Raw genomic sequence first — 25,000 nt, 5'->3', positions numbered from 1 at the left:
GTGAACCGCACTTCACCGGATGGACGCTAGCCTGTAGCTTATCTTACTGTCGTCTAAATCGCCCTAACATACACTTCACCGGATGGACGCTAGCCTGTAGCTTATCTTACTGCCGTCTAAGTTGCCCTAACATACGGTTTGATGGCTATTCTCTCCTGGCTCCTACAAAACGGAGCTTTTTTGGGGGGTATAAATTACTAGTGCATAATTTATGCAAACTATGGAATTAGTTATTAAACCACTTTTCATAATCATATTAACTGTTTTTTCCCCTCAAAGAAATGTATATCAGAATCAAAGCTGTGAAGATGCCACGGTGAAATGTATATCAGAATCAAAGCTGTGAAGATGCCACGGTGAAATGTATATCAGAATCAAAGCTGTGAAGATGCCACGGTGAAATGTATATCAGAATCAAAGCTGTGAAGATGCCACGGTGAAATGTATATCAGAATCAAAGCTGTGAAGATGCCACGGTGAAATGTATATCAGAATCAAAGCTGTGAAGATGCCACGGTGAAATATATATCAGAATCAAAGCTGTGAAGATGCCACGGTGAAATGTATATCAGAATCAAAGCTGTGAAGATGCCACGGTGAAATGTATATCAGAATCAAAGCTGTGAAGATGCCACGGTGAAATGTATATCAGAATCAAAGCTGTGAAGATGCCACGGTGAAATGTATATCAGAATCAAAGCTGTGAAGATGCCACGGTGAAATGTATATCAGAATCAAAGCTGTGAAGATGCCACGGTGAAATGTATATCAGAATCAAAGCTGTGAAGATGCCACGGTGAAATGTATATCAGAATCAAAGCTGTGAAGATGCCACGGTGAAATGTATATCAGAATCAAAGCTGTGAAGATGCCACGGTGAAATATATATCAGAATCAAAGCTGTGAAGATGCCACGGTGAAATGTATATCAGAATCAAAGCTGTGAAGATGCCACGGTGAAATATATATCAGAATCAAAGCCGAGAAGATGCCACGGTGAAATATATATCAGAATCAAAGCTGTGAAGATGCCACGGTGAAATGTATGTCAGAATCAAAGCTGTGAAGATGCCACGGTGAAATGTATATCAGAATCAAAGCTGTGAAGATGCCACGGTGAAATATATATCAGAATCAAAGCCGAGAAGATGCCACGGTGAAATATATATCAGAATCAAAGCTGTGAAGATGCCACGGTGAAATGTATATCAGAATCAAAGCCGAGAAGATGCCACGGTGAAATATATATCAGAATCAAAGCCGAGAAGATGCCACGGTGAAATGTAAATCTACTCAGTATTTTGAGAACCTGTAGTGTCGTCTGATGAGGAGTCGTTGTGGCAGGATAATTCTACACTCCCTCACTGTAAAAAAAACAACAACAAAAAAAACACAAATCTAGTAATTTCATCTAATTATAAATAAGTAACTGGTTCCACGGCCTTTTCTTTGGTTTACTCAACTTTTCAGTCCAAATGTTACCTGAACTAAAAAATATTTATATATATTGTACCAAACTTAGCTCTCATAGGTTCATTCAACTACAAATTATTATTTGGGCGTCTTAACTCAAAAAAGGCTTTGCAACGGGGTACACACACAGTGCTTTTAACATACAATATTTTCAACTTACATATTTGATACACGTTGACATACATGACTGCCTCGTGCCTGTATACAGTAATTATTATTCAATATGTCCTCACCTGGGATTTGAACTCACAACCTCTTGGTTCATGGCGTTCCGATCTTCCTGCTATGCCACCATATCTGTCAATTACATTTTATTTTTGAGTCATTTAGCGGACTCTCTTTTCCAGAGCGACTTACAGGAGCAACTAGGGTGAAGTGCCTCGCTCAGTTGTCAATTAATCTGACTATCCTCTCGTCATTGATTTACTTATTTCAGCTATTGAAGGGTTTTCTGTGTTGTTGTCTAATGTTGGTGGGGAATATTACTCTGTTCTAATGTTACTCCTCAATCACTATAACGAATAAAATAGTTGTTCTGGAGAGGTACTTTTAATTAACAGAGGTGAGATTTTAGAAGTGAAAAGTCTAGCAATACAGGTGGAAATCAGTCATTGACACAGACATGGTGGAGACGCAGGAAGATTGGAATGCTGTGAACCAGATTGTGAGTTCAAATTCCTAAGGGAGGACGTGTTGAAGATCAATTACTGAATAAATAACCATGAACAATGCAATGATATGTAAGTTGTAAACACTGTATGTTAAAGGCACTGTGTCCATCTAACTAACTAGATTCACAGCTGTTTTTTTAGTTAAGATGCCTAAATAATAATTTCTAGTTTGTATTAATATATGAGACAATTTGAGTAAACACATAATTTAAATAGACACATTTTTGTGACTACCTTTCCTCATGTTGGAGCAAATTTTTTGACCAAATAAAAATGCTAAGTTCAGGTAACGCTTTGACCGAAAAGTTGATTCATGAAAATTAAAAAAGGCTGTGGAATCAGTTACTTAATAATATTTAGCTGAAACAACTAGATTTTTTTTTTTTTTTTACAGTGCTCTCTCTCTCTCTCTCTCACCTCTCTCTCACCTTTCTCTCTGTCTCTCTCTCTCCACATAAAGCCTTGAAGGAATGTGGTTTAAATATGCCCAGATTAAACTTGACCCTCTCCCAGTCCAAGATTAGGGTTCTATCCCCCAATTAACGCTACATTACCTAACTATTAACCCTGATGCAGAGCACAATTAGCCAACGTCCCTTTAACACTGTTTAGATACGGGGTCAAAGGGAAGGTTCAATTTACAGAAATAATATATGCCATTTAGCAAACACATATCCAAAGCACCTAACAGTCACACACACATACGTTTTCACATGAGGGTGGCCCCGGGAAGCAAGCCCACAATCCTGGCGTTGCGTGCACCGTGCTCAACCAACTGAGTCATACAGGACCACAGAAGCCGTACTGGACCACAGAATATTACAGGACCACAGAAACCATACTGGACCACAGAAGCCATACTGGACCACAGAAACCATATTGGACCACCGAATCTGTACTGGACCACAGAAGTACTACAGGACCACAGAAACCATACTGGACCATAGAAGCCGTACTGGATCACAGAAACCGTACTGGACCACAGTAAATAAATCCCAGGAGACCTGAAGTTTATCACAGGGAGAGTAAATAACACATGGTAACTGGAAGGACACCCACTAACTTACACTGACTGACACCTTTCCAGTCTTTCTCCTTTTGCTCAACAAGCAGTAGAAGAATACATTGGATATACTGTATAAGACGAGATCTCCTAGTGGGATTGACTCTGATTTCAACGAGTCAAACGAGAGACGAGGAGAGAGAGAGACGAGGAGAGAGAGAGAGACGAGGAGAGAGAGAGAGAGAGAGACGAGGAGAGAGAGAGAGACGAGGAGAGATAGAGAGACCAGTAAAGCTTCTCCTTCAAGCAGCACTCACTAAGAGACACTTATGTCCTTAATTTCTCCCTCACAGGGGCCCACTATCGGCCTTATCATTGTTATTATACCGTAATAATCATGAAGATGTTGTTCGTAAACAAATGATTTGACATCTGTACTCAGCAGTGTGTGACTTGCTGTTTATACAAATGATTGAATGTAATTTCTTTGTGTCGAGTACATCCTTTTCAGAACGTATTGATTTGATTGGCACAATATGTACATTTATTTCACTCGCAATCAATACTTTTCTGTCTGTTCCTTTCAAGAAGCGTTTGTATACTGGGTATTCAGGTGCAATAACCCTGTAATGTTGTTGTGTTCATATGTTAAAGTCATTACTATGGACAGTGTTGTGCTCATATAACAGGTTAAAGTCATTACTATGGACAGTGTTGTGCTCATATAACAGGTTAAAGTCATTACTATGGACAGTGTTGTGCTCATATGTTAAAGTCATTAGTATGGACAGTGTTGTGTTTATATATTAAAGTCATTACTATGGACAGTGTTGTGTTCATATATTAAAGTCATTACTATGGACAGTGTTGTGCTCATATAACAGGTTAAAGTCATTACTATGGACAGTGTTGTGCTCATATAACAGGTTAAAGTCATTACTATGGACAGTGTTGTGCTCATATAACAGGTTAAAGTCATTACTATGGACAGTGTTGTGCTCATATAACAGGTTAAAGTCATTACTATGGACAGTGTTGTGCTCATATAACAGGTTAAAGTCATTACTATGGACAGTGTTGTGCTCATATAACAGGTTAAAGTCATTACTATGGACAGTGTTGTGCTCATATAACAGGTTAAAGTCATTACTATGGACAGTGTTGTGCTCATATAACAGGTTAAAGTCATTACTATGGACAGTGTTGTGTTCATATAACAGGTTAAAGTCATTACTATGGACAGTGTTGTGCTCATATAACAGGTTAAAGTCATTACTATGGACAGTGTTGTGCTCATATATTAAAGTCATTACTATGGACAGTGTTGTGTTCATATAACAGGTTAAAGTCATTACTATGGACAGTGTTGTGTTCATATAACAGGTTAAAGTCATTACTATGGACAGTGTTGTGTTCATATAACAGGTTAAAGTCATTACTATGGACAGTGTTGTGTTCATATAACAGGTTAAAGTCATTACTATGGGTTGTAAAACCTCCCTATATGAAACAAAGACCAGTAGCCATGTGATCTGCTATGTTATCCATCAGGACTAATACTATGTTCACTGATATTTTACCTACTGAAAATATTTCTACAGAGGATTCAGCAAAGCTGTCAAATGTTTTACTTTCAAATATAAACTGAATTATATTTTTTTACGGCTCAGCTTAGTTTGATGAGTTCATTTCTACTAGTATTTTGTTTCAAATAATACATATTTAAAGTAACATTGTTGTCATGGAAATGACTGGGATACATTAACTACATTATACACATTTTCTACATTATCTACACTATACACTATACACATTAACTACATTATACACTATACACTTTAACTACATTATACACTATACACATTAACTAAATTATACACTATACACATTATCTACATTAGCTATATTATACACTATACACATTATCTACATTAACTACATTATACACTATACACATTATCTACATTAACTACACAATACACTATACACATTATCTACATTAACTACACAATACACTATACACATTATCTACATTATACACTATACACATTATCTACATTAGCTACATTATACACTATACACATTATCTACATTAACTACACAATACAGACTATATACATTATCAACACTATACACATTATCAACACTATACACATTAGCTACATTAACTACATTATACACTATACACATTATCTACATTAACTACATTATACACTATACACATTATCTACATTAGCTACATTATACACTATACACATTATCTACATTAACTACATTATACACTATACACATTATCTACACTATACACATTATCTACATTAACTACATAATACAGACTATATACATTATCAACACTATACACATTAGCTACAGTACATTAACTACATTATACAGACTATATACATTATCTAAACTACATACTTTATCTACACTATACACATTATCTACATTAACTACATTAACTACATTGTACAGACTACATACATTATCTAAACTCCATACATTATCTACACTATACACATTATCTACATTATCTACATTATACACACTATATACATTATAAATACTATACACATTTTCTACATTATCTACACTATACACATTTCCTACATTATCTACACTATACACATGATCTACATTGAAGACATTATACACACTATATACATTCTCTACATTATCTGCACTATACACATTATCTACATTTGCTACATTATACACACTACAGTTGAAGTCGGAAGTTTACATACACCTTAGCCAAATAGATTTAAACTCAGTTTTTCTCAATTCCTGACATTTAATCCTAGTAAAAATTCCCTGTCTTAGGTCAGTTAGGATCACCACTTTATTTTAAGAATGTGAAATGTCAGAAAAATAGTAGAGAGAATGATTTATTTCAGCTTTTATTTCTTTCATCACATTCCCAGTGGGTCAGAAGTTTACATACACTCAATTAGTATTTGGTAGCATTGCCTTTAAATTGTTTAACTTGGGTCAAACATTTCGGGTAGCCTTCCACAAGGTTCCCACAATAAGTTGGGTGAATTTTGGGCCCATTCCTCCTGACAGAGCTGGTATAACTGAGTCAGTTTTGTAGGCCTCCTTGCTCGCACACGCTTTTTCAGTTCTGCCCACAAATTTTCTATGGGATTGAGGTCAGGGCTTTGTGGTGGCCACTCCAATACCTTGACTTTGTTGTCCTTAAGCCATTTCGCCACAACTTTGGAAGAATGCTTGGGGTCATTGTCCATTTGGAAGACCCATTTGCGACCAAGCTTTACCTTCCTGACTGATGTCTTGAGATGTTGCTTCAATATATCCACATAATTTTCCATCCTCATGTTGCCATCTATTTTGTGAAGTGCACCAGGCCCTCATGCAGCAAAGCACCCCCACAACATGATGCTGCCACCCGGTGCTTCACGGTTGGGATGGTGTTCTTTGGCTTGCAAGTCTCCCCCTTTTTCCTCCAAACATAATGATGGTCATTATGGCCAAACAGTTCTATTTTTATATCATCAGACCAGCGGACATTTCTCCAAAAAGTACGATCTTTGTCCCCATGTGCAGTTGCAAACCGTAGTCTGGCATTTTTATGGCGGTTTTGGAGCAGTGGCTTCTTCCTTACTGAGCAGCCTTTCAGGTTATATCGATATAGGACTGTGGATATATATACTTTTGTACCTGCTTCCTTCAGCATCTTCACAAGGTCATTTGCTGTTGTTCTGGGATTGATTTGCACTTTTCGCACCAAAGTACATTCATCTCTAGGAGACAGAAGGCGTCTCCTTCCTGAGCGGTATGACGGCTGCGTGGTCCCATGGTGTTTATACTTGCGTACTATTGTTTGTACAAATGAACGTGATACCTTCAGGCGTTTGTAAATTGCTCCCAAGGATAAACCAGACTTGTGGAGGTCTTGGCTGATTTCTTTTGAGTTTCTCATGATGTCAAGCAAAGAGGCACTGAGTTTGAAGGTAGGCCTTGAAATACATCCACAGGTACACCTCCAATTGACTCAAACGATGTCAATTAGCCTATCAGAAGCTTTAATAGCCATGACATAATTTTCTGGAATATTCCAAGCTGTTTAAAGGCCCAGTCAACTTAGTGTATGCAAACTTCTGACCCACTGGAATTGTGGTACAGTGAATTATAAGTGAAATAATCTGTCTGTAAACAATTGTTGGAAAAATGTGTTGTGTCATGAACAAAGTAGATGTCCTAACCAACTTGCCAAAACTATAGTTTGTTAAGAAGACATTTGTGGTGTGGTTGAAAAACGAGTTTTAATGACTCCAACCTAAGTGCATGTAAACTTCCGACTTCAACTGTATATACATTATATACATTAGCTATATTATACACACTATATACATTATACACACTATACGCATTATATACATTAGCTACGTTATCTACACTATACACACTATTTACATTATACACAATGTATAAATTATATACATTAGCTACATTATCTACACTATACACACTATATACATTATACACACACTTTACACATTATATACATTAGCTACATTATCTACACTATACATGTATTACACACTATATACATTATCTACACTATACACACTATATACATTATACACATTATATGCATTATACACATTAGCTACATTATCTACACTATACACACTATATACATGATACACACTGTACACATTATATACATTAGCTTCATTATCTACACTATACACACTACATACATGATACACACTGTACACATTATATACATTAGCTACATTATCCACACTACACACACTATATACATTACACACACTATATACATGATATACATTAGCTACATTATCTACACTGCATACATTATCTACATTATGTAGTCTGTGTGTGAGTTCAGTCTATGTGTGAATTTAGTTTGTGTGAGTTCAGTCTATGTGTGTGAATTTAATTCATGTGTGTGAATTTAGTTTGTGTGTGAGTTCAGTCTATGTGTGTGAATTTAGTTTATGTGTGAATTTAGTTTGTGTGTGAATTTAGTTTACGTGTGTGAATTTAGTTTATGTGTGTGAATTTAGTCTATGTGTGTTAGTTCAGTCTATGTGTGTGAGTTCAGTTTATGTGTGTGAATTTAGTTTGTGTGTGAATTTAGTTTATGTGTGTGAGTTCAGTCTATGTGTGTGAATTTGGTTTGTGTGTGAGTTCAATCTATCTGTGTGAGTTTAGTCTATGTGTGTGAATTTAGTTTGTCTGTGAGTTCAGTCTATGTGTGTGAATTTAGTCTCTGTGTGTGTTTACTACCTGTGTGTGTTTAGTAACGTTGCATGTCTCTGTGTGTAGATCAATGACATTAACTAAGGAAGTATTCATTAGCCGTGCGGTTAGGATGGGGCGAGACAGAAGCGGCCAAGCAGAAAGCCACATGACTGAAGCACTGATAAGAGAAAATGAAACACATCTCTGAGGGCCAAGAGGGGGAAGGAAACGCCACTCCAAATTAGCTGCAGGCCCAATTAGTTGTTACTTCATTAGCCCAGCCAGCTTCAGGAGAGCAGGGGAAGGAGGTGGTGACCCATCTTTTGCCTAAAATGGGAACCAGGATGCACACTGGGCCCCCGCAACCCTCGAACCAATTGGGCCTTCAAAAGTACACAGGCCCTGGTCAAAAAGGAGTGCACTATGTAGGGACAAGGGTGCCTCTTGGGACACAGGTTTCCTCTCTTTTTGATGTTTGCGTTGGTTCAGACAGGTGGCCGGGGAGAGGAGGGTCCTGGTCAAAAAGGAGTGCACTATGTAGGGACAAGGGTGCCACTTGGGAGGGCCCTGGCACCAAACCAAGGATGACAGGAACACAGTTGTCAGTCAGACAACTCATTTGTTTTGTTCTCAAACAGAAGAAGCCGACGAAGCTTACGGACGGTTGTTTGGTCAGGGAGCCCCTGCTGGTTTCTGCTTGTCCAACAATCTAAAGTATGTTGGTCTGTGGTCTGGTGGCGTTGAAGGGTTTGGTTAATGGTCATGACCCAAGTTGTGTTGTTAGGGAAGAGCATGGTTGGCTCCGCTGGGAGCTCAGCTGGTTCACGGACTTCAGTTTTTAGGACTAAAATGATAATACAAATGTTTTACAAGTACATTTCTCACAACCAAGGCACTCATTTGAGAATAAAGCTATGGGTTATAACTTAATGGACATGTAGCATATGTAAATGTCCCTGTTGGGATTCATTCTTAATTCATTAATTCATTAAGTCAACAGCCAATCACTTCCTTAGTTTCTGCTTGTAGCCTCAAGTTCATCAGCCAGTCACCTCCTTAGTTTCTGCTTGTAGCCTCAAGTCATCAGCCAGTCACATCCTTAGTTTCATCTGTAGCTCCAAGTCAACAGCCAGTCACATCCTTAGTTTCATCTGTAGCTCCAAGTCAACAGCCAGTCACCTCCTTAGTTTCATCTGTAGCCTCAAGTCATCAGCCAGTCACCTCCGTAGTTTCTGCCTGTAGCCTCAAGTCATCAGCCGGTCACCTCCTTAGTTTCTGCCTGTAGCCCCAAAGTCATCAGCCAGTCACCTCCTTAGTTTCTGCCTGTAGCCCCAAAGTCATCAGCCAGTCACCTCCTTAGTTTCTGCCTGTAGCCCCAAGTCAACAGCCAGTCACCTCCTTAGTTTCTGCTTGAAGCCCCAAGTCATCAGCCGGTCACCTCCTTAGTTTCTGCTTGAAGCCCCAAGTCATCAGCCAGTCACCTCCTTAGTTTCTGCTTGTAGCCTCAAGTCATCAGCCAGTCACCTCCTTTGCTTCTTCCTGTAGCCCCAAGTCATCAACCAGTCACCTCCTTAGTTTCTGCCTGTAGCCCCAAAATCATTAGCCAGTCACCTCCTCAGTTTATGCTTGTAGCCCCAAAATCATCAGCCGGTCACCTCCTTAGTTTCTGCCTGTAGCCCAAAATCATTAGCCAGTCACTTCCTTAGTTTCTGCCTGTAACCAAAAATCATTAGCCAGTCACTTCCTTAGTTTCTGTCTGTAGCCCAAAATCATTAGCCAGTCACCTCCTCAGTTTATGCTTGTAGCCCCAAAATCATCAGCCAGTCACCTCCTCAGTTTATGCTTGTAGCCCTAGGTCATCAGCCAGTCACATCCTTAGTTTCTTTCTGCAGCCCCAAGTCATCATCCAGTCACCTCCCTAGTTTCTTCCTGTAGCCCCAAGTCATCAGCCAGTCACCTCCTTAGTTTATGCTAGTAGCCTCAAGTCATAAACTAGTCACTTCCTTAGTTTCTTTCTGTAGCCCCAAGTAATCAGCCAGTCACCTCCTCAGTTTTTGCTAGCAGCCCCAACCTCCTTAGTTTCTACTTGTAGCCCCAAGTAATCAGCCAGTCACCTCCTCAGTTTCTGCTAGCAGCCCCAACCTCCTTAGTTTCTGCTTGTAGCCTCAAGTCATCAGCCAGTCACCTCCTTAGTTTCTTCCTGTAGCCCAAAATCATTAGCCAGTCACTTCCTTAGTTTCTGCCTGTAGCCCCAAGTCATCAGCCAGTCACCTCCTTAGTTTCTGCCTGTAGCCCCAAGTCATCAGCCAGTCACCTCCTTAGTTTCTGCCTGTAGCCCTAAGTCATCAGCCAGTCACCTCCTTAGTTTCTGCCTGTAGCCCCAAGTCATCAGCCAGTCACCTCCTTAGTTTCTGCCTGTAGCCCTAAGTCATCAGCCAGTCACCTCCTTAGTTTCTGCCTGTAGCCCCAAGTCATCAGCCAGTCACCTCCTTAGTTTCTGCCTGTAGCCCCAAGTCATCAGCCAGTCACCTCCTTAGTTTCTGCCTGTAGCCCCAAGTCATCAGCCTGCCACCTCCTTAGTTTCTTTCTGTAGCCCCAAGTCATCAGCCAGTCACCTCCTCAGTTTCTGCCTGTAGCCCCAAGTCAACAGCCAGTCACCTCCTTAGTTTCTGTAGCTTGATCCAAGTGTACAGTTTCAGAGCCCTGAACCTGACCTTTTGTGATTTTACCACACACACACACACACACACACACACACACACACACACACACACACACACACACACACACACACACACACACACACACACACACACACACTCACACACAGGGTTATTAAAAGGGCAATCTGCAATATTTACTGCTCAACGATCATTTCAATAAGTGAATGCACTGCCTTCGACTTAAACAAACAAACAGCATATTTTAACTTTAATTTAAAAAAAATAGTTTTGTAAAAAAAAAATATATTTATAGATTAGCTGGTTTTGCAGGCACTTTTTGAAGCTTACCTGTCTGCTTGGTACGTTATGTATTGCATGAGGCATCAACATGTCTGACAAATGACTCCATAAAATTCATCGCCGCTCAGGAGAACCATCTGGCTATGCACACTTTCTGTTCAGTCACAGCCAACCAGAGAAGATCCTGAATGACATCGCTACGTCAATTCATGTGTCTGCTTGGGATATAGGAACAACAGGTAAATACAGAATTTGTGCTTTTTTGTTGTTGTTGATGTTGTTGTTGTTGTTGTTGTTGTTGTTGCCAGACATGACAAATATCAACCTTTCACTGTCACTGTATCATCTTTAGCATAAACCTCCCACTGCTCTACATGTATGGGCACTTTACAGCCCTTTGGATGATGTTAGGAGGGTGGGATGAATCCAGGTCGTTACTTTACAGCACTTTGGATGATGTCAGGAGGGTGGGATGAATCCAGGTTGTCACTTTACAGCACTTTGGATGATATCAGGAGGGTGGGATGAATCCAGGTTGTCACTTTACAGCACTTTGGATGATATCAGGAGAGTGGGATGAATTCAGGTCGTCACTTCACAGCCCTTTGGATGATGTCAGGAGGGTGGGATGAATCCAGGTCGTTACTTTACAGCCCTTTGGATGATGTCAGGAGGGTGGGATGAATCCAGGTTGGCACTTTACAGCCCTTTGGATGATATCAGGAGGATGGGATGAATCCAGGTCGTTACTTTACAGCCCTTTGGATGATGTCAGGAGGGTGGGATGAATCCAGGTTGTCACTTTACAGCCCTTTGGATGATGTCAGGAGGAAGGGATGAATCCAGGTCGTCAGTAGTTACTTCTAGAGAGATGAGTACCCCTCAGATGGAGCCATGAGGCCCCTCTAGTATCCTCTCAGTCAGAAGAGAAGAGCTGTTTCATTTGATCGACTCTTATCTATCTAAGAGCCGAGTGGTGTGTGGAGCTGCTTGACTGCTTAGATGGCTCAGATGGCCAGTCCCTGTCTCTCTTATCTTCCCAGGCTCACTGAGGTCTGTAGGGGACCAAAACCCCAAGCCGCGGGCCCCCTCCTCAAGCCGCTGGGCCGCCCCCCCCCACCCCCCGTCCTCATCCTTATTCTCTCCTTCCTAGACCGGATGAAAGGATGAGGAAGCCGCCTCCTCTGCGGATGATAGGATCTGTGTCCAAAATTACATCCTATTCCCTACATAGTGCAACCACACGGCTCAGGTCAAAAGTAGTGCACTATTTAGGCGATAGGGTGCTATTTGGGATGCAAACAGGGGCTCTGGAGGATGCTTGCCATATGCCCCTTTGTATTCCCAGGGGAGTGGGAGCCTTTTGGGATGCCCCCCTATCTAAATGTACACCAGGGGGTTTGGGACAATAGAGGCTGCCTGCATGTGACAAAGGCATTTTGGACAGTTTTTTTTTTTTTTTTTGACATGGAAGCATCTGTGAGAAAAAAGGAATCTTGATTAGCATTTCTATTTGCATCCCAGATCATTTAAAAGAAGAAGAAGAAGTGTTTTGATACTGTATCTTTATGGATGGATGCAAGTCTTCCTCTTTTTTTCCCCCCAGGTTTTATTCATTAACTGAAAAAAATAACCGGACCCGTTTGAAAAGAATCATTCTAATTTGGATTGGGACTCTTGAGGCAAAGTTCATACAAAAACAACTGTTTTTCCTTTGGTGGAAAATGGTTTTGTTAGTTAAAATAGCAGGTTTGACTATCCTCACTGGGAGATGCTCCCGTTTTCAGATTAAGATTGTGTGTGTGTGTGTGTGTGTGCGTGTGTGTGTGTGTGTGTGTGTGTGTGTGCGCGCGCGTGTGTGTGTGTGTGTGTCTGCGCGTGTGTGTGTGTGTGTGTGTGCGCGCGTGTGTGTGTGTGTGTGTGTGTCTGCGCGTGCATCCTTGCATCAAATCCAAAGATAATACAGTATGCCACATTCGCCGAATACAACACCTTACAGTGAGTGACATGTTCACTTACAAGCCCTTAACCAACAATTCAGTTTTAAGAAAAATAAGTGTTATTAAGAAAGTATTTAATAAAATAAACTGAAGTTAAAAAAATAAATACAAAAATTAAAGAGCAACAATAAAATAACAGTAGTGAGGCTATATAGACGGGGTAGCGGTGAAGAGTCAATGTGCGGGGGCACCGGTTAGTCCAGGTAATTGAGGTAATATGTACATGTAGGTAAAGTGACTGTGTGTGTGTGTGTGTGTGTGCGTGCGTGCGTGCGTGTGTGCGTGCGTGCGTGCGTGCGTGTGTGTGTGCGTGCGTGCGTGCGTGTGTGCGTGTGTGTGTGTGTGTGTGTGTGTGCAGCAGTTGATTGTAAACAGAAAGGCATGTTTGATTGAATGTGTCTCATAGTTTTTAAAAAAAGGAGAGGGTGCATTACTGTATGTGTCCAGCTGAGGACATGCTTCCCTCAGACAGGACCCGAGTAATGTACAGCGTTATTCAGGTCCCTTATTACCACTACATTATAGTGGTGTGTGTACTGTAGTTATTCATTGGAAATGTTGTAAACCATAAATCTCATTTCTACAGTGGTTAATGATCAATGTTGATAATTGAAGTTTTTTTTAATAATTTGTATGCCACATTTTTATATTTTTAATTGAAAAGCCAATAATGCCAATGATGATATGTGTACTTAATATAAACATTTTGATATGGGTTAAATATGAATTTGACATGGGTTAAATATGAATTTGACATGGGTTAATTAAATATGAATTTGGTATGGGTTAAATATGAATTTGACATGGGTTAAATATGAATTTGCCATGGGTTAAATATGAATTTGGTATGGGTTAAATATGAATTTGACATGGGTTAAATATGAATTTGCCATGGGTTAAATATGAATTTGGTATGGGTTAAATATGAATTTGGTATGGGTTAAATATGAATTTGACATGGGTTAAATATGAATTTGGTATGGGTTAAATATGAATTTGGTATGGGTTAAATATGAATTTGGTATGGGTTAAATATGAATTTGATATGGGTTAAATATGAATTTGACATGGGTTAAATATGAATTTGGTATGGGTTAAATATGAATTTGGTATGGGTTAAATATGAATTTGGTATGGGTTTGGGACGGCAGTATAGGTGCTTTACAAATATGATCAGGTCCCAGATAAATGTTGCTTCTATGACAGTCGCTTTTTTTTGTTGACATGTGTCTGTTATGTTCAGATCTTTGTTTTTAAGATGTCTGTTTTGTCTTTGTTTTAATGTTTATATATGTACATCTGCTCGGAGACTGCAGATGTACATGAGCTGTCGGCTAAATCGGCCGCAAATGAGACTTTTTTTGTTGTTGAACATTGTCCCTGCTAAATCAACTTGATAAATAAATAATAGCTATTTTACCATGTCATTAAAAAAAACTTTTCCCATGCAACGTAAGCTACCCTTGTTGACCTTCCCCTTTAACCAACAAGTAGGAGAGCTCCATGCTCCAGGCTGTATAATTTATGAAGTGTGTATCTCAATTGTCCTGCTGAAAGCTGGTCTGGTCGGTGGTCTGGTTGGTGGTCACATCATGCCATATCCCATCGCCCAAAAAATATTGAACTTTGAACTTTTCCCACGCAGATGTAAGTCTAAGCTAGCATAATATATGAGTTAATCTTCCATTGGCCACCAACTATAAGAGACCTCCATGCACCAGGCTTCATTATTAAGTGTGTTTCATTGAGGACAATTTTCCTGCTGAAAGGTGGTCTGGTCGGTGGTCTACCTACCTGCCTGGAAGGCCGATCCATTCCTCCGAGCTCGGACGGCCCCACGCCAGCTGCATGTCATTTCTATCAGACCCGGCCAGGGTCTGTCAATTAAGAAAACAGAGGGCAATCTGTGGGCGCTGAAAGAGATCCCCTCGGCCCTCTCGGAGCCTGAGAGACGGCCTTTTGTTCCCAGGCATGTCTCACATACTTTCAGAGTCCAGATAAGCCCGGGCTCCATGAAACCCTGCTTTATATTTGGCCACTGTAATGTCTCTGTGGGGTCAGGGTATATGGGTAAGCACAGTCAGTGAAAAGGTAATATTCCCCTCCTCTCATAATGGAGCTCTCTCTGTGGCGAATAGATGCCACCAACGGGTTAGGTGGTCCTGAGGCCTGGGACATTCGCCGAAGGATTTCCACTCTCTTGTGTGTGAGGTGCCAGTCTGCCCACCTCCCACCACCCACCGTAGTGTACTGTACTAGGGAATAGGGTGCCATTTGGGATGTAGGCTTACTGTACCACCACCACCACCACCTAGTTCAGATATAAACAGCCAAACAAGAGGGCAGCTCAGGCTGTTTCCTCAAAAGGACTTAACAGCTATACCTGGATGTACTGCAGGCCAGGGGGAAAGAGCCCTGGTCTGGCTCTGGCTCTGAGACCACCCAGTGTCCAAGTAAACAGGTAGATCAAGGTGGGGGTGAAACCTGAGGAGGAGAGGAGGGAGAGAGGGAGGAAGGGAGAGCCACGGTCTGGGCCAGGTAGGAGGTAGAGGGCCAGGCACTCTCAACTGTGTCCCAAATGACCCCCTATTTCCTATATAATATAGTCCACTTGTTAATGCCTTAAATAGGGAATAGGGTGCCATTTTAGACACAAACCGTATCCCCTTCGCTTCTCTCAATGACTCAGTGTTGCTACGGCTCACTATAAAATGTGTCCTACTGCTCTTTTAAAGAGAACAAGGCTTTAGCTTTAAGGAAATGCCAGGAATTCCTGACAGGCTACTTCAGGTGTATTAGATGTGGTTTCTTTATCTGGCCTGTGTGGAACAGTTGTTATCTGAAGTCTGTTGGCTCCATTGTAAACTTGATTCAGAATATTACATTTTTCAAAAATAAATATCAAACAAATAGTATATTATGTTAAACTGAAACTAAAATGTAACTTTTTATTTAGAGCTTTTAGATGCCTAGAAATCCAAGATAGTGAATGTATTTCATCCAAATTTTAATTGGCAAATTTTTCTATGGGCATAAATGATGTCTAGGAACTGGCCTCACATTGTATCTTCAATGTAAATATGAACCATCAAAAACAAAAGATAACTATTGTAAAATACATTGTGATTGTAAAATGTATTTACTGTAGTATGTATAAGTAGAAGCCTAAGTGTTGTTGTATATTATGGGTTATGGGAGAATAATAAAGGAATATATATATATATAAATAAATATATATACAGTATGGGGGATTGGAAATGATGCAGAGAATTACATTGATGCAAACCACAATCTATCTGCAATATTAAAGCTGATCTACTCCATACATTTATTTGTATTTTTAAATGAACCAAGAACAATCATTTCCCCTGAAAGAAGAGTGTGTTTTTGTTGCCGTGGTGCCATCAGATAGATTTAAAGACCATGTCTAGTGCTCTTGAACATTAGTTTTTTTGGCAAATTCCTGTGGAGGCATGCAACATGGGAGGAGTCTCAAATGACCCCCTATTTCCAATATAGTGCACTACTTTAGACCAGAGCCCTATGGATTCACAGCCTCCCTCCCTGCCTCCCTCCCTACCTGCCTGCCTCGCTGCCTCCCTCCCCCTTCCCTGCCTCTCTGACTCCTACCCTCCCTCCCTCCCTGCCGGCCTGCCCTCGCTGCCTCCCTCCCTTCTTCCCTCCCTCCCTCCCTCCTTCCCTGCCTCCCTCCCTCCCTCCCTAAAGCCCCCCCTCCCTCCCTCCCTCCTTCCTCGCCTCCCTCCCTCCCTCCTTCCCTGCCTCCCTCCCTGCTTCCCTGCCTCCCTCGCTCCTTCCCTGCCTCCCTCCCTCCTTCCCTCCCTCCCTCCCTCCTTCCCTGCCTCCCTCCCACCTTCCCTGCCTCCCTCCCTCCTTCCCTGCCTCCCTCGCTCCTTCCCTGCTTCCCTCCCTCCTTCCCTGCCTCCCTCCCTCCTTCCCTGCCTCCCTCCCTGCTTCCCTGCCTCCCTCCCTGCTTCCCTGCCTCCCTCCCTGCTTCCCTGCCTCCCTCGCTCCTTCCCTGCTTCCCTCCCTCCTTCCCTGCCTCCCTCCCTGCTTCCCTGCCTCCCTCGCTCCCTGCCTCTCTGCCTCCCTGCCTGTGATCGAGCCACCAAGGCTTTGTTAACACTAGCTCTGCTTTAAAACCCCAACAGCCTTTCAAGCCTCCCATTATGCCAGAGTCAGTGGGGCAGAAAGAGAAAGAGCCTTTTTCCTGCAGTCATGTGGCCATACTGGCATTATACACAGTTCAGTATTAGATATTTGTGAGTCGTATAAACAGAGAGGCTGTGAGGCTTCTCGAGAAAAAAAAAGTTTTTTTATAATTGGGAGTTATATAAGTGGTTAAATCCTCCAGAGAAGGATTTCATTTTTTCTTTCTTTCTTTCTTTCCTCTCTTCTATTGTGTGTTTCTGAAAAGCCTCACAGGGAAGACCTCACAGCAGAGAGGGGGGACAAATCCTTTGACACAACCATTCTGGTTAGGTTAGTGTCACGTCCCAAATGACACTCTATCCAGTACATCCAGGCCATAGTGGGCCCTGGTCAAAAGTAGTGCACTTATATAGGGAATAGTGGTCCAAAGTAGTGCACTCTATATAGGGAATAAGTGAGCCATTTGGTACACAAGTTAGGAATAAGTGAAGTCTTGAAGTCCCGGAGAAGAAATGCGGCTAATTGTCCCCTGCTGTGTAGTTTTTGTGCAAGGTGTTTTACAAATTAAATTACAGCTGCTGTGAAGTGCCGTGCGGCGCAGTGTGTGTAGCGAGTGGAGGCAGGAGGTAGGAGGGAGGTATAAGATAAGGTTTTTATCTGTGTGCTGTGATGATGAACGTGTACACCGGTGTTCCACTTGACAGCTGTGGTAGACAGGCAGGCAAAGCAGGTGGGAGGAGAGATCCGTTTTTACCCCACTCTCACAGATCAAGCTTTTTATTCCAGTACAGTAATCACTGATGGAACCCATGCAGAAGTTGGAGACTATCGAGTAGACTGGGAGAACCACGGATAGATTGTTCTCAGGGAAGCAGACTGAACACAACTTCCGTTTTTTTAAAATAAACTTTAGGAGTAAATATTGGCTCATATAAATTGATTTGCATATTTTGGTAAAATATGTTCCATCAGGTGGCCAGTATGTGTTTCTGCTAGTTTTTTTAATTTGATTTAGATTCATATCGTCAATCTATTATTCTTTTTTTGCACGAGTATCATTCAAGCACAACATGTTATACAGAGAGAGAACTGAAAGCCAGAACTGAAAGCCAGTGTTTATCCCCATCACTTGAAAGCTCCCCACTGCGTTTAGGAATTCAAGTGAGTTTAGCCCAGTAATACACCCTTGTGTCCATTTATTCAGGTTCTGTTCCTCTGTAGCCTCTCCGCCCCAATTATAAACTCTATGTGTTTGTGTGTGTCCGTGTGAGATTTTGATTCACCCGTGTCTGTGTCTGTTTATGCGTGTGTGTGTGTCCAGTGTGTACCAGTCTCTCTGGTGGTCTGCCCCCCCCCCCAGTTGTCCCAGCTGTGAGTGATTGTGTACAGTGTGTAAATGTGGGGCTAGCCGGGTCACTCAGGCATGACCCTGGCCATGTCAGGCTCTGCGTTGGAAAGGAGAGAAAGAGTACATCCCAAATGGCACCCTATACCCTTTATAGTGCACTACTTTTGACCATGGCCCTATGGGTAATAGGCTACTACGTAAAGGAGGGTGCCATTTGGGAGGGAATGAGAGACACAGAGCACACCAGAGCAGAACACCTCTAGGCTCCAACAGTGTACGTTCTTCTCTCCCTACTTTGGCCAACCCCAGCCTAGCTCACAAACAAGGACTCTGCCCAAATGCCACCCTATTCCTAAAAGTCCTGGTCAAAAGTAGTGCCCTATACAAGGAATAGGGTGCCATTTGGGACGTACATAAGGATTTAGGTCAACTTGATGCTCCCTCCGCCCTCGACTCCCAGTTAGTTTGTTTACATACATTTGATAAAGAGTCAGAATGCTGGTATGGTGTGGCCTTGTGTCAGTCGGATGTTGTGTGTGGATTATGTTGTAACATTCCCACTTGTATTTTATCTTATCAAACTGCTAATTTCATGTGATTCGTATTTGATTATTGATTGGATTTCTGCACAGGATCCATAAATTGGTTGTTGTGTGACCCACTGAAATGTTGTTTTCTGCTTGCTTCGGAGACTGGATGCTTTGATTTAAACCAATGGGCTGTCTTCTAAAGCCGAGCCACCGAGAAGGGCTTTCCCTACAATAGCCCCTACCACCACCAGTTAAACATTTTCATGGTGGATTTCAAATGAGATTATGCATGGGTTCAATTGACTTAATGGATTTCAAGAGGACTAGAACCTATTAATGAATAGGGTGGCCTAAGGCTGCTTGCCCCCACCAATAGCAAGCTAATCTGGCATGCAAATTAAATCCTGCCTCAATATGGCTGCCTCTTTAATGTCATCCTCCACACACTTCCCCTTATTGATATGTATTATTATAGCAGAATAGGCTTCTAAACAAACTGCCTGGCCCTACATGAGGGAGGTGATTATGGAATGAATGGGATGCATGCTGGGCAGGGGGAGAGCGGAGGCAGGGAGGTGGGTGTGTGTGAGCAGGGTAGTAGAGTCAGCATGCCTACAGAATGCCGTCAAGTCCAGCGGACGGAGCAGTGCTGTTTATCTTTCACAGCCACTGTGCTGTTTCTCTGAGGAAGGTAGACACTTTTGTAGGATTAGAAACTAGATTATTAATTTAAAAAGGTTATCATTTTGGGGGGGAACTTGGGAACAATATCCCAATACGGATTTATTTATATTTAGTGTTTCCTGTTTTGGATGTATATTCCACACATGACTTCCTGTCTCCTTCACCACACTGCATTTCACCACATTCACCACTGAAGCCCGCTTCACCTGAAAAAGAGACGGTAGTTAATGTTGTTGTGTTGAAACATGTATATTCACTCACTAACTGTGAGTCGCTCTGGATAACAGCGTCTCCTAAATGACTCAAATGTAAATGTGTTGAGTTCAGTTTATTTGGAGTGTTTATCTGGTTTATCTGGCATTCTTAGTCTCTCTCTCTCTCTCTCTCTCTTTCTCTCTCTCTCTCTCTCTCTCTTTATCTCTTTCTCTCACTCTCTCTCTCTCTCTCTCTCTCTTTCTCTCTCTCTCTCTCTCGCTCTCTCTTCTCTCTCTCTCTCTCTCTCTCTCTCTCTCTCTCTCTCTCTCTCTCTCTCTCTCTCTCTCTCTCTCTCTCTCCATCTCTCTCTCTCTCTCTCTCTCTCTCTCTCTCTCTCTATGTCTTCATCTCTGCTGATGTCTTCATGCCTGGTTACCCAGGAGCCTACTCTGTTAGTGTCTAACAGGGGTATAGTTAGGGGTCATTGGGAGGCCAGGTGTGCATCCCAAATTGTGCCCTATTAGTGTACTAGTTCAGATCTGAGCCCTAGGGTCACTGGTTGTCCCAAATGGAACCCTATGCCCAATATAGTGCTCTGATCAGAAGTAGTGCACTACAAAGACAATAGGGTGTTATTTCAGACACAACCCAGGTTGAACCCTAACCCCAACCCAGCCCAGGTTGAACCCTAACCCCAAACCAGCCCAGGTTGAACCCTAACCCCATCCCAGCCCAGGTTGAACCCTAACCCCATCCCGGCCCAGGTTGAACCTTAACCTCAGCCCAGCCCAGGATGAACCCTAACCCCGTCCCAGCCCAGGTTGAACCCTAACCACAGCCCAGGTTGAACCCTAACCACAGCCCAGGTTGAACCCTAACCCCGTCCCAGACCAGGTTGAACCATAACCCCGTCCCAGCCCAGGTTGAACCCTAACCACAGCCCAGGTTGAACCCTAACCCCAACCCAGCCCAGGTTGAACCCTAACCCCATCCCAGACCAGGTTGAACCCTAACCACAGCCCAGGTTGAACCCTAACCCCGTCCCAGACCAGGTTGAACCCTAACCACAGCCCAGGTTGAACCCTAACCCCGTCCCAGACCAGGTTGAACCCTAACCCCATCCCAGACCAGGTTGAACCCTAACCCCGTCACAGCCCAGGTTGAACCCTAACCCCATCACAGCCCAGGTTGAACCCTAACCCCATCCCAGCCCAGGTTGAACCCTAACCCCATCACAGCCCAGGTTGAACCCTAAACCCATCCCAGCCCAGGTTGAACCCTAACCCCATCACAGCCCAGGTTGAACTCTAAACCCATCCCAGCCCAGGTTGAACCCTAACCCCATCCCAGCCCAGGTTGAACCCTAACCCCATCACAGCCAAGGTTGAACTCTAAACCCATCCCAGCCGGGGCTGGCTACTAATGGCTTATCAGGAGAGCACTGCGTTATACACACATATATACAGTATACAAAACATTAGGAACACCTGCTCTTTCCGTGACATAGACTGACCAGGTGAATCCAGGTAAAAGCTTTGGTCCCTTATTGATGTTGAATCCCCTTCAATCAGTGTAGATGAAGGGGAGGAAACAGGTTAAAGAAGGATTTTTAAGACTTGAGACAATTGAGACATGGATTGTGGATGTGTGCCATTCAGAGGATGAATGGACAAGACAACATATTTAAGTGCCTTTGAAAGGGGTATGGTAGTAGATGCCAGGCACACCGGTTTGATTCAAGAACTGCAACGTCGCTGGATTTTTTCACGCTCAACAGTTTCCCGTGTCTATCAAGAATGGTCCACCACCCAAAGGACATCCAGCCAACTTGACACAACTCAATATTAGGAAGGTGTCCTTAATAACTTGCCTAGTTAAAGAAAGGTTAAATAAATAAAAATAAAAAATGTTTAGGGGGGTTGACACTGAGAATATTGCTGTTACGGCTACTTTCTCATCCATTAATAAAGCTTGCTATGAAGTTGGTAAAGTTTAGCTACTAAATTTATGAAACCCTTGCTCTATAAATATGTTAGTCAATATTCATTGCACTTATCTTTACATTGCTAGAATGTATACTCGGTGTGTCTTGTGTTAGTAGTCTATGTCTCATGATGTAAGCGGCAGGGTAGCCTAGTGGTTAGAGCGGTGGACTAGTAACCGTGAAGGTTGCAAGTTCAAACCCCCGAGCTGACAAGTTACAAATCTGTCGTTCTGCCCCTGAACAGGCAGTTAACACGCTGTTCCTAGGCTGTCATTAAAAACAAACTTGCCTAGTTAAATAAATTTAAAAATTAAGTAAGATAGAGACAGGCTGGTCATCGGATTCCATCTGACTCAAACTCTCTCAATACACACTTCAGCACAAGTCTTTCTTTTGAGAGAAATTAAATAAGACGTGAATTGAATATTTTCGATTTATCTGACAGGAGTCAGGAGTCGTGGTAAATAAAAATAAATAAATAAACCCTGTCTTCTAATGCAGGCCAGAGAGGTATGGTTGAGTGTTTGAGCCTCATTTCAAGCACAATTAACTTGAAATGGAGTCCTGCAGGATCAATAGGTCCCAGTTGATCCAGGGGGTGTCTGCCACTCCATGGAAATGGCCCACATATGGTAATACAACTCTGTGTGTGTGTGTGTGTGTGTGTGTGTGTGTGTGTGTGTATGTGTGTGTGTGTGTGTGTGTGTGTGTGTGTGTGTGTGTGTGTGTGTATGTGTGTGTGTGTGTGTGTGTGTGTGTGTGTGTGTGTGTGGTGTAAAACACCCCCACAACACAGAGGATTTACTTCTGCCGCTGTGGTTCCAGACCAACATGAATAACAAACAGTGGGGCCACCCCTTGGGAGCCATCTTCTTTTATCCCAACTCCAATTAATCTTTAGGGGAGATACCATTTAGACCTAATGAAACAGGGGGTAACAATTATGTGGCTGTGTTGTTGATACTGAAAGGTAATGGCACCAGAATAACGTGCCGTATGATTTTCTGAGCCTTGGGAGGGGTGTCAATGTCGTTTTGCCTCGGGCTGTTTCTGTAAAGTCACATCACAACGTCCCCACACAGATGATACAATAACAAGATGAAAGGCTGCATTATGTCACTGCATTATGTAAAGCCAGGTCTATGTTACTGCATTATGTAAAGCCAGCTCTATGTCACTGCATTATGTAAAGCCAGCTCTATGTCACTGCATTATGTAAAGTCAGCTCAATGTTACTGCATTATGTAAAGCCAGCTCTATGGCACTGCATTATGTAAAGCCAGCTCTATGGCACTGCATTATGTAAAGCCAGTTCTATGTTACTGCATTATGTAAAGTCAGCTCTATGTTACTGCATTATGTAAAGCCAGCTCTATGTCACTGCATTATGTAAAGCCAGCTCTATGGCACTGCATTATGTAAAGTCAGCTCAATGTTACTGCATTATGTAAAGCCAGCTCTATGTTACAGCATTATGTAAAGCCAGCTCAATGTTACTGCATTGTGTAAAGCCAGTTCTATGTCACTGCATTATGTAAAGCCAGCTCTATATTACTGCATTATGTAAAGCCAGTTCTATGTCACTGCATTATGTAAAGCCAGCTCTATGTTACAGCATTATGTAAAGTCAGCTCTATGTTACTGTATTATGTAAAGTCAGCTCTATGTTACTGTATTATGTAAAGCCAGCTCTATGTTACAGCATTATGTAAAGTCAGCTCTATGTTACAGCATTATGTAAAGCCAGTTCTATGTTACTGTATTATGTAAAGCCAGTTCTATGTTACTGTATTATGTAAAGTCAGCTCTATGTTACTGTATTATGTAAAGCCAGCTCTATGTTACTGTATTATGTGCTCATAGTCATCTTTAAAACATGTTGTTGTTTCACCTCCCTTTTCACTGCTTCTCTTGCTAAAACAATGACTTGCAGTACCTTAGTGGTCTGTTAAGGGGAGCAACGACGTAAACAAAGGATCAATGAATGACTGACTGAGTGACCTCACGCGTAGTCCTCGAGTCTCCGCTTTGCCTTGATCAGATAAATAACAACAACAACAGCAAAATGAAGCTGAAGCTTGCAGGCAGACGTGTGCCGCTCACTGTGCTTCTGAAGCAATTCCCTAATGGGTGCTTATGTGAAATACGACTTTCCCTTTGCATTTCCAGGCTCAGAATGTGTGTGGCATTTATTTGCAGAACTCCATTTCAATTTGCAGGGACTGGCAGCTGAAGGAGGCACAGGGGACGCTGCCTCATCGCCTCCACTTACTAACGTTATAGACCTTATAGAAGGCTGCCTGGAGGGAACACACACACACACACACACACACTGTTAAAGGCCTTATAGGCCCTGCCTAGGAGGGAACCCTCAGCAGGCTGCAACACTTAAACGTCTGAGCACCTTCACCAGTCAATGTAATGTACACTGCTCTGATGGATCCAGATTCCCCATCCATTCCTCTCCCTGTGTGTGTGTGTGTGTGTGTGTGTGTGAGTGTGTCGATGGCAGGGTGGGCTAAAGTGCACGTAGAAAGCTTGATTTGTTTCCACAGTCAGAGAAGTGTCTCTGAATCGTCTTTCTAATCCGTGGTTGTTTGTTTCGAACAACGAAACAGATGAAATGAAGGAATTACCATTCAACAACAGTGTCAGTAGTGTATTCTAATGTACATGTATTCTAATGTACATGTATTCTAATGTACATTCTAATGTCATCTCTACAGATGAACACCAACGGGGTT

This window comes from Oncorhynchus clarkii, chromosome 23 (genome assembly GCF_045791955.1).
Source record: "Oncorhynchus clarkii lewisi isolate Uvic-CL-2024 chromosome 23, UVic_Ocla_1.0, whole genome shotgun sequence".
In the NCBI taxonomy this organism is placed as follows: Eukaryota; Metazoa; Chordata; class Actinopteri; order Salmoniformes; family Salmonidae; genus Oncorhynchus; species Oncorhynchus clarkii.
Note: the sequence above shows the minus strand (reverse complement) of the source record.